General features: G+C 36.3%; 1 protein-coding gene across 8 annotated transcripts in view; it reads left to right on the top strand.

Moving 5' to 3' along the window:
* The window catches only part of LOC105262572 (uncharacterized), a 736,506-nt gene that overhangs the window by 634,386 nt on the left and 86,607 nt on the right, over positions 1-15,513 (top strand). The gene's annotated exons all lie outside the window — the stretch shown is intronic.

Genomic DNA, 15,513 nt, shown 5'->3' on the forward strand with positions numbered 1-15,513 from the left:
GATGCCAAGTGAGGGTTGGCTCGAAAAAAAAACCAAACAACGCACAATTACACACACACATACAGCGGTTCAAACATTTCCAATGTGAAATAAAAACCCAAACATAAAAAACCAAAACAAAAACAAAATATGAGTCTCATTACATTTTTTTATTACCCTCAAGTGATGATGATGGCTGAATGTAGGGATCAAACGCATACGCCCGACTGTAGGGATATGTCTACCCTAACATATTAGGAAAAACAACAACTCGAGACAAATTTCTTTCTAAGGGCACAAGTGTTCTTACTCATGCAACAACAACGCCCAAGCCTTAATATAGGCAACAAAATGTGCAACAGAAAACAAAGGGCGCCAAGGTCATTCAATCCTCAGGAAAAACACAAGTGAGAAGAATTAGGGACAAACACACGACATAAACACATCATATTTGAACTAAACGCATCATAACTAAACTAAAAGAAAACTATGGGAAGGGTAACATTACCACACATACAAACAACAATCAATACACAACTGTGTGTAACCCATATGATCGCACAGACTGACAACACATTCAATCTTGAGGGGGGGTGGGGGTGTGGGAAAACACAAGTGTCAAGACAGGGTTAGACACACATCAAATTCAAATGGAAAGGTTAACATTGCCGCACATACAAACAATAATCAGTACAATACTGTGTGTAACACACATGATCGCACAGACGGACATATTCAATCTTGAGGAAAAACACAAGCGCCAAGAATGAGGGTGAGACACACATCAAATTCAAATAGACCACAATCAATACAAAATAGCAGATAACACAATGCAAAGGGTGACATACTTCGCCACACGGACAGGCAAAACCAATAAAAATCAATGCACACCTAATTTATGATGGCCATAAAACCTTACACACATGGCTTGCTGGGGGGGGGGTTAATGCACGGAGGCAAAAAGTCGTAAAATTTTGTTACTACTTACGACATTGTGGACCTATATAGATAATTCTCTGCCGAGGTATAAAGTACCCACAAGGAACTCCTTGTGTGGATTTTCAGACAATTCCGTTGAAAAATGTGGGTAAAATCATCAAAATACCGAATATCGGGGGTACCGTTATATGGGGGCTATACGATACCATGGACCGATATAGCCCATCTTCGAACTTGACCTGCCTGCAGATAAAAGAGAGATCTGTGCAAAATTTTAGGGCTAAATCGTCTTAGAATTTTACGCTGATCAAGAATATATATACTTTGTTGGGTCTAAAATGATTATTTCGATGAGTTACAAACGGAATGACGAACTTAATATACCCTCCATATTTTTTTTTGGTGGAGGGTATAAAAATATTTTTCCTAAAATCAATCCAATCCAAAATCGTAAAATGGCCCACTCTGCAGCAATAAAAAAATAGTGCACACATATGAATTTCCCTGCAGGGAAGATCTTCCAAGAGCTAAAACGCTATTACTTGGCCAAATCGATCGTGGAAATCTAGAGAAAATACGAAAGTACATGAAATTCGCATTAATGATAATAGGATAAATTATTGGTTTTCCTTCAAAGATTTATTATATCTTTCATTTAAAAGTTGTCATTCCTGTTCTGAACCTTTTCTATAAATATTGACATTTAACATATATTTGTGTATTTTTCTCTTTTAAATTCCGTTGGGGAGTCACTTGTCAAAAACTTTTTCGTCCATACAAACATTTTGAAAATATTGGCTCTTTTATTTCCAATTTTCTTTTATTTATTTTTATCGAAAAATAAATTACGACATTTCAAAATTCAAATTAGAAAAATTTAATGAAACTTGAAAATTTTTCAGGAGGACTTAAAATAATGAATGATGGATATGATGTTGAATGGCGTTTTCTGTAGAAATTAAAATTAAAATAATAAATTTAACATAACATTAAACATATATTAATATATAAATCTATCCGATTAATCTTTCAGATCTTGAAAGAATGTCTTTTCTTGAAAGTACACCCCATCTGCTTTCCAACGTGCTATTCCATGAGCTTGCACTATTTTTAGTTTTCGCACAGTGGGACTCGATGATAACTTTTGAAAAAAAAAGAAAAATCAATTTGTCGCTGATTTTCCACGATCGACTTGGCCAAGTAATAGCGTTTTTGAAAGGTCTTGGAACGACCTTTCCTGCAGTACCATTCATATGCTTGCACAATTTTTGTATTGCTGCACAGTGGGCCATTTTATGTTTCCCTCTAGAAAACTCTTGATGTTAGGAAAAATATTTTTTTTTTTTTTAAATCTGTCCGATTAATATTTCAGGAGTGTTTACATCTTGAAAGTACACCTCATGGGCTTTTCAACGTGCTATTCCATGAGCTTGCACTATTTTTACACCCTCCACCATACTATGGAGGGTATATTAATTTTGTCATTCCGTTTGTAACTCCTCAAAGTATATATATTCTTGATCAGCGTAAAATTCTAAGACGATTTAGCCATGTCCGTCTGTCTGTGTGTCTGTCTGTCCGTCTGTCTGTTGTAATCACGCTATCTTTCGAACAAATTGAGATAGAAGGCTAAAATTTTGCACACATGTATATTTTGCCAGTAGGCAGGTTAAGTTCGAAAATGGGCCATGTAGGTCCAAGAAATCATATAGCCCCCATATAACGGTACCTCCCGATATAAGGTATTTTGATGATTTTTGCGACATTATTCACCGGAATTGTTTCCAATTTGACATTTGAAGTTCGTAATGGATACTACAGCCTAAGACAGAAAATAATCAATGTAGGTCCACGTCTTCGTATAACCCCTATATAATGGTACCCCCCGATATTCGGTATTTTGACGATTTTAGCGACATTATTTAACGGAATCGTTCCAAATTTGGTATTTGAAGTTCGTAATAGATACTGCAGCATAAAACAGAAAATAGGCCATGTAGGTGCACGTCTTCGTATAGCCCCCATATACCATACCCCCCGATATTCGGTATTTTGATGATTTTAGCGACATTATTTACCGGAATCGTTTCAAAGTTGGCATTTGAAGTTCGTAATAGATGCTGCAGCATTAAACAGAAAATGGGCCGTGTAGGTCCACATCTTCGTATAGCCCCTATATACCGTACCTCCCGATATTCGGTATTTTGATGACTTTAGCGACATTATTTACCGGGATTGTTTCAAATTTCGCATGTGAAGTTCTTAATGGATACTTCAGCCCATGCCAGAAAATTGTCTGTGCAGGTCCACGTCTTCGAAAAGCCCCCATATAACGGTACCCCCTATATTCGGTGTTTTGATGATTTTAGCTACATTATAAACAGATTTTCTTCAAGTTTCGCATTTAAATATTGTAATAACTTATGACAAAAGTTGCCTATGCAGGTCCACGTCGTCGTATAGGCATTCGGTATTTTTATACCCTCCACCATACTATGGAGGGTATATTAATTTTGTCATTCCGTTTGTAACTCCTCGATATACTCACGTCAGACCCAACAAAGTATATATATTCTTGATCAGCGTAAAATTCTAAGACGATTTAGCCATGTCCGTCTGTCTGTGTGTCTGTCTGTCTGTTGTAATCACGCTATCTTTCGAACAAATTGAGATAGAAGGCTAAAATTTTGCACACATGTATATTTTGCCAGTAGGCAGGTTAAGTTCGTAAAAGGGTCATGTAGGTCCAACTTTTCATATAGCCCCCATATAACGGTACCTCTCGATATTCGGTATTTTGATGATTTTAGCGACATTATTCAGCGGAATTATTTCATTTTGGCATTTGAAGTTCGTAAAAGATACTGCAGCAGAAAACAGAAAATAAGCCATGTAGGTCCACGTCTTCATATAGGCCCCATATACCGTACCCCCCGATATTCGGTATTTTGATGATTTTAGCGACATTATTTACCGGGATTGTTTTAAATTTCGCATTTGAAGTTCGTAATAGATACTGCAGCAGAAAACAGAAAATGGGATGGATTATGGATGCTCTGAATACACTGCAAAGTTTGTATTCTGTTTGTGAGGAAAGCATCTAAGTCTGGCCAGGAAGGCAACAACGACTTATTTTTGATGCTTTGCTCCCACAACGTCAAGGTGGTTAAAGGCAAGCGCTGCAAACAGATATGTACAAGAATTGGATCCCACTGATCCGTGGCGACGTCATAGACAGCCATTGCAGCAAGGCAGGTATTTATGTCACGTTGGATAGTTTTCAATCCCGAACAAGTTTCAAACTTTAAAAGTGGAATATCAAACAAACTTTTTATGTGACTATTCACCACGATGCGCTTATTATCATACGCATCCGACAAAGCTTTCCACGCTAAGGGGAAACTACAATTTGTGAGTGGAAATCTGTCCACGATTTCTCGAGCCTCACCGATAGTCTTCTGCCTAAGATGACAAAGACGTTCTATATTTGAGAGCCGACTATTATTTACAAATAGTGTGGTGAACAGGTCACGAAAGGTGGGCCAAGACACAAAATCTCCAGCAAAGACTTCTATGTCAAGTGGAGGTAAGGCGAAATTATTGTACTCGAAAGGAGGACTGAAGCAAGTATTGGTGGCAGAAGACTTGGAGCAAGTATTGACGGTTGGAGAAACCGGTTCGATGAGACTGCCCAAAATTAGCTCAGAAGGGGGTGTTCTATTAGACATATCAGGAAAGGATCTGTTTTGCACAAGAGAACTGGATGCAGGTGAGGAATGAGAAGCCACAGCAGAAGAACAATGATCATTGTCTGGAGATTTGAGGCGATCAAGGTTCTTGTTTATTGTGGTCAAACACCAATGGTAAGCAATAAATGAATTATTGTATTTATCCTCAACGACATCAATAGTTTCAACCTGTGCAGTCTCGGATACCGTGAGGTAGTTTTTACACTCAGTATAAGTGTTCTGAACCTTTGCCCACAATTCTCGAATTTCAGAAAGACGAATTTCGAGGCTGTAAGTAGTGAACTGTGTGGCATCAATTTGTTCAAAATATTCTACACTCCTCAGAACAATATCAGCGGCTCTAGAAAAACGTGTGAGCGGAGTGATCGACATTTTATTACTAAATTTATAACAAATATTTGATATGCAAAGAAAAGAAAATTCGAACAAAGGTTTCTACCGCCCAAAGGAAATAAGAAAATTCCACAAATTAAAACCTCCAAATACTTCAAATAGATGTAAATGTTACAACAGAATTAAATAGGAGAAAGTTTAAGAAAAACTTTTCCTCTGTGACAAAAACAAAATTCAAAAGACTAAAATTGCTCCAATAGGCTAACAAAGATTTTTTTTTAACAAGAATTTTTAGTGTATGCCAAAAGTAGGGTGTATTATTCCAAAAATACCAAAACCCCACGAAGAGCCACCAATTTTACAAACAACAATTAAATAATTGACCAAAATGTACGAAAATAGCCACAAAAACGAATATTTTTAACTAATGTTTGTTTTGAAAATATCTGCAAATACTGCCTAATGTAGGATGAATTTGTCCAAAAATCATAGTAGGTTGCAATTATTCAGCCAAATGTCAAATAATATTTACAAGTTTTTCAAATCTAGAAAGAAAAATCGATTAATTTTCACCAATATATGTAGCCAAGTATGCCTGCAAAGAATGCCGAAGGTAGGGTGAATTTGTCCAAAAAATTCCAAAAACTCTACTAGGTTGCAATTGTTCAGCCAAATGTTAAATTATATTTACAAATTTTGCAAATCTAGCAACTATTAATTTTCACCAATATATGTTGGTAAATATGCCTGCAAAGAATGCCGAAGGTAGGGTGAATTTGTCCAAAAATTCCAAAAACCCTACTACTAATCAAAAATATTTCAGGAAATTATCGAAAAATAATTTCTAAAATAAATTACAAAAATTCACAATTTGTACTGTTTTATCCCACTGTGCCGAACCAACAACGGATATCGCACAAAGAGGAATAAAACACAAGCGACGTCGGCAGAGAAATGACTATGCGTAAGCAGCTACGCACCCACACAACAAGCGACGCCACAAACGATCCAACAGTGAGTGTTGGAGATCAAAACACGTTGTTATTTTTACTGAATATCAAACCGACGCTAAAAAGGGCGCGTGGAATGATGAGATATTGTTGTTGCAATTTTTGACAATGTAAATTCTCAAGTGAGAATTGATCTACGTTAAGAAAACGAAGGAGAAGTGCAACCAATCAAGTGTTGTTGGAGAGGACGACAAATAACCAACAGAGATGTGGACTGTTATTATATGTGTGTTGTTTTTGTAAATTAGAAACAACAAATTCTCATTACAGGGCTCAGCCTTTAGAGGGGAAAAGAAATGTTGGAGTTAGAATTACAGCACAGTTTGGTTGGTGAGGAATGCAAAAACAAATAAACCAAACGACCGAATGTGATGAAATATGTATGTGTGCTGTAATAACAAATGTGGTGATGCAAATTCTTCTTCAGCTAAGGCGAGGGAGTAGAGATACACGAGGGGGAATAAAACAACATCAAAAACTGTTTAAAGATCCACTAGTTGGATCGTTGTAAAATGAATTGTGAGCGAAGCAAAAAGAGATTATTGGATGTTGTTTTTGCTAAATGAGACTGTCAATACTAACAAATGTTTCGACTTTGGAAATTAGAGTTAGAAAACGAAACAAATGAACGAAGCGGAAAAAGAGCACCAAATATTTTTGTATGATTAACGCGACGACGGATGATCAGTACAAGGGTAGCTAATTATTTTCACAACAACAGAGCTAATTGGTGTAGGGGAGTGCACTTTATTAACACAAGAAGTGTTAATATAAGTCGACCAACTGACTTGTTTTCAAACGAAAGGCAAATGTATGATCACCGCGACGAAGGATGATCAGTACAACGAATGCAATTTAATGCAACAATAGTGGACTGTATTTGAATTACAATTACACACGCGAAGGGTGATTGAAGCTCGACCTATATTATGTTTTTTCCGAATAAAAACAATTGAGCTAAACCGCGGGTAGCTCACTTCAAATAGAGATCTGAATTTACGTACCTGGTTTTTAGTCTAATATGTTGATGATTATGATGAGAGAGAAGGACTTCTTCATCCAATAAAGGGAGCAACGACAAGGGGATGGCTTCAATCCGGCTCGAAGGACCAATGTTTAACTCAGGGAAGTGGGGGTAAGGCTTCGATAGCGGCAATGACAACGATAACTCCCCAGAGTTATTTTGATGAGAGGTAATCCGATGATTTCTTCATGCAAACGAGGGAGCAAGAGCAAGTGATGGCTTCAGTCCGGCTCGATGAGACCAATGTTTAGCTAAGGGGAGTGGGGGGAAAGGCTTCGACAGCGGCAACAACAACAAAACTCCCCAGAGTTATTATGAGAGATTAAAGGTGTTGTGTGGAGATGTGGTGCGGGTGAGAGATAAAGGTAATATGTCGTTGAAAAGAAAGATACAATAAAGCATAAATTATATTAAGAAATAATACTAATTTATCTTTGTTTTATTTCTCGTTATTTTCTTTCTTTTTACTTAAACCACACGCGCGAATCACCCTCATCTCTCACCCGCACCACATCTCCACACAACACCTCTAATCTCACATAATAACTCTGGGGAGTTTTGTTGTTGTTGCCGCTGTCGAAGCTTTCCCCCCCCCCTCCCCTGAGTTAAACAGATACTACAGCCTAAGACAGAAAATAATCAATGTAGGTCCACGTCTTCGTATAGCCCCTATATAATGGTACCCCCCCATATTCGGTATTTTGACGATTTTAGCGACATTATTTAACGGAATCGTTTTGAGGGGGTAAAATGCCCACAAAGGACTCCTTTTGTGGAATTTCAGACAATTCCGTTGAAAAATGTGGGTAAAATCATCAAAATACCGAATATCGGGGGGTACCGTTATATGGGGGCTATACGATATCGTGGACCTATATAGATAATTCTCTGCCGAGATATAAAGTACCCACAAGGAACTCCTTGTGTAGATTTTCAGACAATTCCGTTGATAAATGTGGGCAAAATCATCAAAATACCGAATATCGGGGGTACCGTTATATGGGGCTGTACGATATTGTGGACCTATATAGGTATAAAGTACCCACAAGGAACTCCTTGTGTGGATTCAGACAATTCCGTTGAAAAATGTGGGTAAAATCATCAAAATACCGAATATCGGGGGTACCGTTATATGGGGGCTATACGACATTGTGGACCTATATAGATAATTCTCTGCCGACGTATAAAGTACCCACAAGGAACTCCTTGTGTGGATTTTCAGACAATTGCGTTGAAAAATGTGGGTAAAATCATAAAATACCGAATATCGGGGGTACCGTTATATGGGGGCTATACGATACCGTGGACCGATATAGCCCATCTTCGAACTTGACCTGCCTGCAGATAAAAGAGAGATCTGTGCAAAATTTTAGCTTCCTATCTTAATTCGTTTAGACTGTAGCGTGATTACAACAGACGGACAGGGCTAAATCGTCTTAGAATTTTACGCTGATCAAGAATATATATACTTTGTTGGGTCTAAAATGATTATTTCGATGAGTTACAAACGGAATGACGAACTTAATATACCCTCCATAACTTTTTTGGTGGAGGGTATAAAAATATTTTTCCTAAAATCAATCCAATCCAAAATCATAAAATGGCCCACTCTGCAGCAATAAAAAAATAGTGCACGCATATGAATTTCCCTGCAGGGAAGATCTTCCAAGAGCTAAAACGCTATTACTTGGCCAAATCGATCGTGGAAATCTAGAGAAAATACGAAAGTACATGAAATTCGCATTAATGATAATAGGATAAATTATTGGTTTTCCTTCAAAGATTTATTATATCTTTCATTTAAAAGTTGTCATTCCTGTTCTGAACCTTTTCTATAAATATTGACATTTAACATATATTTGTGTATTTTTCTCTTTTAAATTCCGTTGGGGAGTCACTTGTCAAAAACTTTTTCGTCCATACAAACATTTTGAAAATATTGGCTCTTTTATTTCCAATTTTCTTTTATTTATTTTTTATCGAAAAATAAATTACGACATTTCAAAATTCAAATTAGAAAAATTTAATGAAACTTGAAAATTTTTCAGGAGGACTTAAAATAATGAATGATGATATGATGTTGAATGGCGTTTTCTGTAGAAATTAAAATTAAAATAATAAATTTAACATAACATTAAACATATATTAATATATAAATCTATCCGATTAATCTTTCAGATCTTGAAAGAATGTCTTTTCTTGAAAGTACACCCCATCTGCTTTCCAACGTGCTATTCCATGAGCTTGCACTATTTTTAGTTTTCGCACAGTGGGACTCGATGATAACTTTTGAAAAAAAAAAGAAAAATCAATTTGTCGCTAATTTTCCACGATCGACTTGGCCAAGTAATAGCGTTTTTGAAAGGTCTTGGAACGACCTTTCCTGCAGTACCATTCATATGCTTGCACAATTTTTGTATTGCTGCACAGTGGGCCATTTTATGTTTCCCTCTAGAAAACTCTTGATGTTAGGAAAAATATTTTTTTTTTTTAAAAATCTGTCCGATTAATATTTCAGGAGTGTTTACATCTTGAAAGTACACCTCATGGGCTTTTCAACGTGCTATTCCATGAGCTTGCACTATTTTTACACCCTCCACCATACTATGGAGGGTATATTAATTTTGTCATTCCGTTTGTAACTCCTCAAAGTATATATATTCTTGATCAGCGTAAAATTCTAAGACGATTTAGCCATGTCCGTCTGTCTGTGTGTCTGTCTGTCTGTCTGTTGTAATCACGCTATCTTTCGAACAAATTGAGATAGAAGGCTAAAATTTTGCACACATGTATATTTTGCCAGTAGGCAGGTTAAGTTCGAAAATGGGCAATGTAGGTCCAAGAAATCATATAGCCCCCATATAACGGTACCTCCCGATATAAGGTATTTTGATGATTTTTGCGACATTATTCACCGGAATTGTTTCCAATTTGGCATTTGAAGTTCGTAATGGATACTACAGCCTAAGACAGAAAATAATCAATGTAGGTCCACGTCTTCGTGTAGGCCCCATATACCGTACCCCCCAATATTCGGTATTTTGATGATTTTAGCGACATTATTTACCGGGATTGTTTTAAATTTCGCATTTGAAGTTCGTAATAGATACTTCAGCCCATGCCAGAAAATTGTCTGTGCAGGTCCACGTCTTCGTATAGCCCACATATAACGGTACCCCCTATAATCGGTATTTTGATGATTTTAGCTACATTATAAACAAATTTTTCTTCAAGTTTCGCATTTAAATGTTGTAATAACTTATGACAAAAGTTGCCCATGCAGTCATACGTCGTCGTATAGACATTCGGTATTTTTAAGATTTTAACAGAATTTTTAAAGGATTTTTTATTTATTTATTTATTTATTTATTTTATTTTTTTTTGGAAATTGCCAAATTTGTACCAAATGGTGGAGGGTATTAAAAGTTCGGCCCGGCCGAACTTACAGCTTTTTTACTTGTTAAGATTTTAACAGAATTTTTAACGGATTTTATTTTTATACCCTCCACCATACTATGGAGGGTATATTAATTTTGTCATTCCGTTTGTAACTCCTCGAAATACTCATGTCAGACCCAACAAAGTATATATATTCTTGATCAGCGTAAAATTCTAAGACGATTTAGCCATGTCCGTCTGTCTGTCTGTCTGTTTGTCCGTTGATGATTTTAGCGACATTATTTACCGGGATTGTTTCAAATTTCGCATGTGAAGTTCGTAATGGATACTTCAGCTCATGCCAGAAAATTGTCTGTGCAGGTCCACGTCTTCGTATAGCCCCCACATAACGGTACCCCCCATATTCGGTATTTTAATGATTTTAGCTACATTATAGACAGATTTTTCTTCAAGTTTCGCATTTAAATATTGTAATAACTTATGACAAAAGTTGCCTATGCAGGTCCACGTCGTCGTATAGGCATTCGGTATTTTTAAGATTTTAACAGAATTTTTAACGGATTTTATTTTTATACCCTCCACCATACTATGGAGGGTATATTAATTTTGTCATTCCGTTTGTAACTCCTCGAAATACTCATGTCAGTCCCAACAAAGTATATATATTCTTGATCAGCGTAAAATTCTAAGACGATTTAGCCATGTCCGTCTGTCTGTCTGTCCGTGTGTCTGTCTGTTGTAATCATGCTATCGTAAATGGGCCATGTAGGTCCAAGTTATCGTATAGCCCCCATATAACGGTACCCCCCGATATTCAGTATTTTGATGATTTTAGCGACATTGTTTACCGGAATCGTTTCAAATTTGGTATTTGAAGTTCGTAATATAATGGTACCCCCCGATATTCTGTAATTTGATGATTTTAGCGACATTATTCACCGGAATTTTTTCAAATTTGGTATTTGAAGTTCGTAATGGATTCGTAATCCTAAGTCAAAAAATGAGCCATGTAGGTCCACGTCCTTATATAGCCCCCATATAACGGTAGCCCCCGATATTCGGTATTTTGATGATTTTAGCGACATTATTTAGCGAAATCGTTCCAAATTTGGTATTTGAAGTTCGTAATAGATACTGCAGCATAAAACAGAAAATGGGCCATATAGTCCAAGTCTTCATTTGGCCAATATACCGTACCCCCCGATTTTCGGTATGTTGATGATTTTATCGACATTATTTACCGGGATTGTTTCAACTTTCGCATGTGAAGTTCGTAATGGATACTTCAGCCCATGCCAGAAAATTGTCTGTGCAGGTCCACGTCTTCGTATAGCCCCCATATAACGGTATCCCCCATATACGGTATTTTAATGATTTTAGCTACATTATAAACAGATTTTTCTTCAAGTTTCGCATTTAAATATTGTAATAACTTATGACAAAAGTTGCCTATGCAGGCCCACGTCGTCGTATAAGCATTCGGCATTCTTAAGATATTAACAGAATTTTTAACGGATTTTATTTTTTGGAAATTGCCAAATTTGTACCAAATGGTGGAGGGTATTAAAAATTCGGCCCGGCCGAACTTACAGCTTTTTTACTTGTTTGCATCTATATTATATATTATACCCTCCGCTATAGTATGGAGGATATGTTAAGTTTGTCATTCCGTTTGTAACACCTCGAAATATACTTTTTAGTATATATATGTATATATTCTTGATCAGCATAAAATTCCATGTCGATTTAGCAATGTCCGTCCGTCAATACGTCTGTCCGTCTGAAATCACTCTAGCTTACAAGCGAAATGAAGTAGGTTGATACAATTTTACTTAAATATGTATTACGTCTGCAGGGCTTGCTATTGAAAATGGGTCACATAGGTCAACGTTTTGGTATGGCCCACCTCCCCCCACTTGTAGTTTCATTAAGCTCATAAGACGCAAAATTAACTTCCGTTTCCATTTAGACTTGGCACATCAGAATATTTCCATCAACACAGGATCGTTTTTAAAAACGGTACAGATCGGACCATTCTGGTACATAGGCTTCAAGATTTTGAAAAACAAAACGCTCATAGAAGGCAAATTAAGCGTCCAAATCTCTTCAAATTTTACACTTTCAAACATTTAAGCTAACACAAGATCTGTTGTGAAGATGATATATATCTGCGAACCCTTCTGCTAGCTCGCCTACAAAGGACTTCTCTGTCATAACTTGCGAAACAAATCAGCGATTTTTTACAATTTCCTATATCTAAATATTTTTCTCAACAAGAAACCTGAGATGAATATTGAATTTATGATTTCCCATAAATTTGATATAACTGTTAGATTTTCTTGTAATTTTGCTCATACCAAATTTTTTATATGTATTATATGAAGCAAAAAAATGGAATACTTCGGTCGACTATATCTGGTAACTCAAATACATTTCAACATCCCTAAAATTTATCATATATTTCATATAAATTGAAGGAAGTAGCCAATATAGTCCAAACGGGGCAAGTCACCACATTTATATCATATGTATTCAGGCCTGTACAAAATACTTTGTACATACTTTTGAGTGCGGTTGAGGCGCTGGGAAAAACTAGCAATAAACAATAAATATTCAAAAATTACATATTTCCCAGCCGCCATAAAATACCACATGTGAACAATTCGGTGATCTTGTGTGCTGACGCATACGATAATGTGTCAGATAATAAATGTTAATGTAGATGCACAAGACCACATGAATGAAATCACAAGCAGCCCTGCAATGTTCTCCATTCAATATTAGAATAGATAAGAATAATTGTGTGGCTGCGATTAGGTTAAGTTAGATTAGTTTCATTAGTACGTAAGGAACACATTTTAGAAATAAAATTAGAATTGAATCAACAACCAAACCTTTCGGTTGGTTTTCTCTTCTCATTCATTGGTCCTTCGAGCCGGATCGAGAATTGAAATAACACCCCAACGAAGCGGTCGTGTTTCTTTTCTCACTAAATATTGCTCCAGTCGAGCCGAAAACGGAATAGAAGAGGGAGATCGGACTCTATTCTTATCATTAAAAACATTGATCCTCCGAGCAGGATCCAAAATAGAATTGAAAGTACAGCCTAACCATTCGGTTGGTTTTCTTTTCTCATTTAAAAATTGATCCTTCAAGCGGGATCGAGAATTGAAATAAGACCCTAACGAATCGGTCGTGTTTCTTTTCTCACAAAATTTAAAATTGTAGGAGTTTTCCCTCACCACTGGTAAGAGACTCTCTACAAGTAAATGTAGCTATTTTTCAGAAAAAGAGGAGAATTGCTACAGAAAAGAAAGTCCGTTGAGGCATTTTTAAATGTAAGACCATAGGGGCATTTTAAAAATAGCCGAAGGGATTAATTAAATAAAAAAGCCATTAAGGCAAAAACAAAGCAAAAAAGCCACAGGGGCAAAATAAATAAAAAAGCCATAATGGCAAAATAAAATAAAAAACCATAGGGGCAAAAACAAAGTGAAAAGAGGACAACAAAAGTGCCAATAAAATAGGAAAATGTACAATTTTGAAAAGAGGACATTAAAAGTCCCAATTAAACAAGAAATAAATTAAAAAAATAATAATAAATAAATGAAACAAAGCCAAGAAAGCAGGAAAAAAAGGAAGAAGCAAAATATACAAAAAAAAAAAAAAAAATATATATATATATATATATATATATATATATATATATATATATATATATATATATATATATATATATATATATATATATATATATATATATATATATATATATATTAAAAATCAAAAAATGAAAAAGGAGTTCCAAAATCAAAAGTTCCAAGAAGAGGATCGAGAAAATGCAACAGCGTCAGGAGGTATTGAGCTCGAAAAGCCTGGCATCCTGACAGCAACAATGCTACAACAGTTTCGGGCGTTCCAGAAGGTGGTGCTGCAGCAGCAGCAGGAGCAAATGATGTCGATTATGGAAGACATTGAGCAGATGTTCCTAATGCAGCGATCCAGCAAAATAAAAAAGACACGGAACAAGAGGAAAGGTAAGTCGTCGAAGTTGAGAGAGATGAACAAGTGGAAAATTTAAGAATAACATGATGCCGTTCAACTAAAGCAGATTCCCTGCTTAGAAGTAAGTATTGTGAAATTGTTCCCGCCGGCAAGTCCTCATTTCGAGGAACGGAAAGAAGAACAAGAATCCGCCCTGAGCAATGAAGCACTCGGTGAAGAACGAATGGATTCACGTACAGAAGGCTCCAACATGTTCGGCGGATGCGGGGAAGATGAGTACAACAACGTTTCTAAAGGAAAAGAATGGATCGACGAAGTAGGAAAATCAGAACAAAGCTCTTTGGTTCCGCCTCCTGGAGGGTATTGCCTTGAAGAAATCAAGAGCAAACCAACAATGGCCGTGAGAATGGAAGATAACGAATCGGAGCTTACAATAAAGCCAACGGCAATCATTTGCTACGTGGGTGATGACGGTCTGCAGCGATGGACTACTAATGCGGCAGCATGGAAAATGAAGCCGGCAGATAAAGGTGGTGGTATCGGCAAGAGAGGCTGGATTAAACATTGGAGTCGTTTCCTGGAAGCGGTTAGCTGATATTATTTCAACATATATAGATAGTTACGCATAAATTTTCTTTTCAAATCTTTCATATCTTTATATTTAAATATTCCATATTATCCATTTGTTAATTTTATAAAAAATACAGTCCATTATAAACATGCACATTTAAGCCGCCCGAGAGAATGTACAAAATACTTTGTACATACTTTTGAGTGCGGTTGAGGCGCTTGGAAAAACTAGCAATAAACAATAAATATTCAAAATTACATATTTCCCAGCCGCCATAAAATACCACATGTGAACAATTCGGTGATCTTGTGTGCTGACGCATACGATAATGTGTCAGATAATAAATGTTATAACCCACATGTCCATATATCGATGCGCTCAGTAGATGCACAAGACCACATGAATGAAATGACAAACAGCCCTGCAATGTTCTCCATTCAATATTAGAATAGATAAGAATAATTGTGTGGCTGCGATTAGGTTAAGTTAGATTAGTTTCAGTAG

The sequence above is a fragment of the Musca domestica genome, unplaced genomic scaffold (assembly GCF_030504385.1).
Source record: "Musca domestica strain aabys unplaced genomic scaffold, Musca_domestica.polishedcontigs.V.1.1 30, whole genome shotgun sequence".
NCBI classification, from domain to species: Eukaryota; Metazoa; Arthropoda; class Insecta; order Diptera; family Muscidae; genus Musca; species Musca domestica.